Here is a 5,604-nt window from a genome sequence, read left to right as displayed (position 1 = left end):
GGCAAACAGAGATTTACTCTATTAGGTATTGACTTCCATGTTAACTTACATGAGATGCCAAAAATGAACTATGACAAAAAATTGATAAAACTGAAGTCTTTGATACAAACTTGGAAAAGAAGATCACTTACTCCAATAGGACGAATTCAGATAATCAAATCCTTACTGATCTCACAATTTAATCATTTGTTTATGGCATTGCCAAATCCTGATGAATCATTTATCTCAAAATTGAATACCACTATCTTTGAATTTTTATGGAACAGCAAGGTTGATAAAGTTAAAAGGGATGTAATTATTAAAGATTTTTTAAATGGTGGCCTGAAAATGATTAATTTGAAAGCTTACTTGTGTTCTTTAAAACTTGGTTGGATTCGAAGATTTTTTCAAACTACAGCTAAATGGGAAATTGTTTTTAAGAGTTTGGTAAATGTAGATATTTTAGTTAATGGTGGAAATGAATATTTACAAATTTGCCAGAAAAAAATGTCCAATAAATTTTGGATTGATGTTTTTAAAGCATGGAATGCACTGATCAAGATGAATGATAAGAACACTACTACAGAGGTATCTATTCTGAAAACCCCTATTTGGTTTAATAAAAATATAACTGTTGATAAGAAGTTCATTTATGATAAAAATCTTTTTGAAAAAAATGTTATTACAATCAATGATCTATTAAGAGACAGTACTACAAAGAGTTTTTACACTTTCAATGAGTTTCTTCACAGGTACAATGTAAATACCAACTTTCTTCATTATCATAGTATCATATCGGCTGTTAAAAAGTTCTTATCATCGGCTGTAATTCCTCAATCAAAACTTCAGTATCCATTTGTACCAATTAGCGTTGAATATTTTCTAAAGGAAAGAAAAGGTACTAAAGATTTTTATAATATTTTAATACATAACGAAGCTGTGCCTTCTGGTAAAGTTAAGTGGAACAAAGACTTTGATCTTGATGATGCAACTTGGTCTCAAATTTACAAAATTCCATTCCATATTACTAAGAACACAAAGTTACAGTGGCTACAGTTCAGAATAAATCACCACATCTTAACAACAAACACTTTTCTTTTTAAAGCACATCTTTCTGTTTCTCCTTACTGTAATTTATGTAATTCTGAAAATGAAACAATAACTCATATTTTATGGGAGTGTAAAGAAGTACAAAATCTTTTAGATTGTTTCACAGCTCTACTTGATGTTTTATTCATTCCTCTTGGTTTCAATAAACAAACTTTTATTTTTGGTCTACATTCCTCCAACTCCATTTCCTTCAAAGCTGACAATGAAATTCTGCTAGTTATAAAACAGTATATTTATAGAATGAGATGTCTCCATAAGTCACTCAGCACTAATGGTCTTGTCAATATTTTGAAAGATTATTATAATACTCAGAAATATATAGCTTACAGCCAAGGAGAAAGAGCAAAAATTAAATTTGAGAAAGACTGGAAAAAATGGGAAAAAATAGCTAAACTTTAATCTTTTATTCGTACACCTCACCTTGAAATACTCGCAATATGATTATCATAGATGTATACATTTTTTTTTGGATATATTTAGATTTTTTTTTGTTCTTTGTTTCTAATTATCTATTTTTTCATTATTATCATTTTTTTGTTTTTGCCGATATAACTTTTTATTTCTTCGATCTTCACTTACTGTACGTGCCACTCTAAATACCATCTCTCTGTCTATCCCTCCCCTTTATCTATCTTTTTTTTTCTCTATCTCTCTATCTTTCTTTCCCTTCTCTTTGTTTTTCTTTTCTGTTGTTTTTTTGTCTTTCGTCTCTCTGTGTGTATATTTGATAGTATAAGGTGTATGTGTGTGTATGTGAAGAATGAAAGTGTCCTCGTTTGTCATGTCAAATGTGTTACAAAATTTGAAAAAATAAAAAATTACAAAAAAAAAAATAAATATGTTATCAGTATACGCTTTAAAATTACTGTAAGTAGTTTTAATTTACACATATACAAGAACAACGCAATAAATGTACTTGTATATGTTCTCAAGCGCACGGCACCGTCAGCAGTGACGTCACAAAACCTGACGCCAAAGATGACGGCACATATCCGCGCGTATTTTTGATAGCATGGCATGTTGCCAAGTTTTCTCTGCATCTGATAAAAACACGATTGAAGTATATTGAACTATTCCATTTGGATTATTTTGAATTCTTTTTAACTATCGATAGTATGTGCATGTCAGTGAAATATTTTATTGTTAATCTCGTAGAAAAATATAGACAATATAAAGTTATGATGTTATAATCTTTTAAATGTACCCAATTTGGAACGCTACCCAAAATGAAACACTTTTAAAATATGTGATACAGAATTTTCAGTTTACAATCTAAACTAACAATAACAGTCCTGAACAAAAATTAAGGTGCTGACTAATAACTGTGACAATTTTAATATGTCATTTTCTTCCCAGTTGCTTATTTTCTGTATTTAGAAATGAAAATAATGAAATTTTGAAAAACTCCTGGAAACGACGTCGTACAACAACCCTAAAAACACCATATATTTTAAAATAAGAAAAATAAATGCTGAATGGAATATTTTTGAAAGACATGTGACTTGAATAAACTAAAAAATGTTTGAACTTTCTTTTAATGAATTCAAACATTTTTTATCATGCCTGGGCATTTATTAATCAAACTTTATTTAGGAGGTGTTCCATTTTGGGTACTCAAACCTGCTGAAACATAGGGCTGGACCGGGCATGCTTCCAAGCTCTGTATTTATAAATATATGCACTGCTGACAAGTAAACAAATCATGAAATTAATAATAAAAGCATCTATTTGTGGAATGTTAAGAAAAAAATCTGGATTCAACCACAAGTAAGAAAATTTTTACGATTATCTTCAAAAAGTGTTCCAATTTGGGTAGCGTCACGTTAGCTGCGCTCTTCTGAGGCTTTGTCTTAAATTCATATTAAGAGCGCAGCTCTCTGCGCGGCCGAAGGCCGCGTAATGCGAAGTTCTAATAACCATAACACGTGTGTGAGCAAATAGATTCCAATACATTCCAGTACCCCTTGGACTTTGAAATCATGTCCCGCGGGAAAAGTCTCGCGCCTCCATGTAGGCAGCCATGTTTTAATTCTCGTTATCAGCACGACGAGATTTGAAATTTTCTGTACTAGACGAAATGTGTCATCGGGATACGCTTTAAAATTACTGTAAGTAGTTTTAATTTACACATATACAAGAACAACGCAATAAATGTATCTCAAGCGCACGGCACCGTCAACAGTGACGTCAAGAAACCTACGCCGAAGATGACGGCATAGATCCGCGCGTATTTTTGATAGCATGGCAAATTGCCAAGTTTTCGATGCATCTGATAAAAACAAGATTGAAGTAAATTGCATTATTACATTTGGATTATTATACAGTCAAAATGTGCTTAATATTGAAAATCATTACAAAATTTACTATAAGTGTTGGGCCTACCGGCTTGTCATGATCATTCGTCTACCGCTTCGATGATAGCAATACTGACTGTATCCGGTGTACTGTTTACCCAATACACGTAATTTGATAGACCTAGTTTTGTATGTTTTCGATGGATTTTGACGAATACATTTTCGGTACTGTTTTAAAGTCATTACGAACGGCAAGGGTGCCACCTAGTACAGTAGTACTAGATATATTGTAACGAATGTTCATTTGAGATCAGCTGACTCACGATCAGCTGTTGTGTGTTTATGTTACTGAACTGTACCCCTGGTGTGTTTACATGGAATAAACGTGTAATAACGGTTGAATTGTATATCATGAGCAGTACATGGCAAATGGCAATGTTTTTATCTAACTGACTATGCTATCAGATGGTAAATGTATGTGATAATAGATTGTATGTGAAATAGTTTGTTGGCAAGTAGTGTGTCACTGGCTACGATAACCGCCATATTGGATCGTGACTAAGCAGGCGGTCAGAATTTGAATTAGGTATTTTGTCTATGTAAGCTCCATGATCAATCTTATGATTTAATTCAGTGATCGTTAAGACAATAACAATACTATTCATCAAAATGTATGTGTTTAATACGTACTTGTGGCGTACAACGGTCGATTTCAAAACATATTCGGTCCAAGCAGTTGTACTGCTTTCACGGTGAAACTGTTGACGCTGACGTTCCGGCTGGTTTTTGTGTACATTTTTAAATACGGCTCGGAAACGGAATCAGATATTTGTAACTATATTTTGTGTATTCACAGAACATTTTTTAGTCAATAAACAGTTGGTTTACGCTATGTATAACATTTTCTTTGTGCTTTCATTTTTGGCACTATATTGTGACGTCGGCAATGTACGACTAACGACTGCTATTGTTGTAAACAGTCTGGAGGGCCTCCACTTTGCCTCCACATTGCCTCCACTTTTTCCATATAAGGAAATGTGGACGCCCGAGGGGTATATAAGGCGGAGCGATTACTGTGATTTTTAACGTCTCCTCCCGGCATCGGATACGTATTCTTGCGCCATTTTGTTTCATTAGTAGCTAGGCCTACAGGAGTTATCTCCCTTATATCGATTATAGGAAAGTTGGCATAACTTATAATAGAAATCGTCTATTGTTCAATAGGGAATTATTACAAGATATTTAGAGCCTAATCTTGTAATAGAGGAATTGATGAATTGATCAATTCCCATAAATAGTTTGTACTAGGATAATACAAGAGTCTAGTGTACTCTTGTATTTCTATTGCAAGATATAGTTAATCTTGTAATAGTGAAATTGATTATTACTTGATCAATTTCTATAAACTATTCTTAAATTCTATAATATTTGTATAGGATAATACAAGAGTCTAGTGTACTCTTGTATTTCTATTACAATATATAGTTAATCTTGTAATAGGGAAATTGATTGTTACTTGATCAATTTCTATAAATAGTTGTATTTATTACAAACACAGTGGTTTAAAAGCCTTGAGTATTTCTATATTCTGTATGTGTTAATACAAGAGACTAGGGTTCTCTTGTATATCTATTACAAGATATTTGGGTTGAATTCTTGTAATAGAGAAATTGATGCATATCAGGGGCGGATTTAGGTTTTGAGGTTAGGGGGGGCGTGGGACAAAGCAAATCAGGCGAGGGGTCTGGGGGCCGCCTAGGCCCCCAGAAGCTCTCGAACAAATGGTGCAGAATCCTGCATTCTGAGGATTTCATGAACACATTTTCCAGAAAATAATTGAAGCCATTTAAGGATGTTTATTTATGGTTTTCGTGTCAAGTGTCATATTTTTTATTTGAAATTTTTATTTATTTTTTTACTTACAGAATTGCAATATCAAAATCTTAATAATTATATGGACATAAAGCGAAGAAAGGCGGGGGTCTGGGGGCCGCCTAGGCCCCCAGAAGCCCTTCAAAGAGGCACACATGCTATTATCTTTATTCTGTTGTCGCGATTGTTGCTATTGCATCTTAGTTATCACTTTGTTGTTTCTTTATAAAAAGGCAGTCATATATTATAACAGGGAGTTTAACTATCAACTTAGATAATTGTACATTTGTACTCGCTACCATTTATAACAAGGTATGTGAACCCATGCTAGCCTATTTCAGTAATCATG

Source organism: Argopecten irradians, chromosome 4, assembly GCF_041381155.1.
Source record: "Argopecten irradians isolate NY chromosome 4, Ai_NY, whole genome shotgun sequence".
Classification (NCBI taxonomy): domain Eukaryota; kingdom Metazoa; phylum Mollusca; class Bivalvia; order Pectinida; family Pectinidae; genus Argopecten; species Argopecten irradians.
This window is presented reverse-complemented; position numbering follows the sequence as displayed.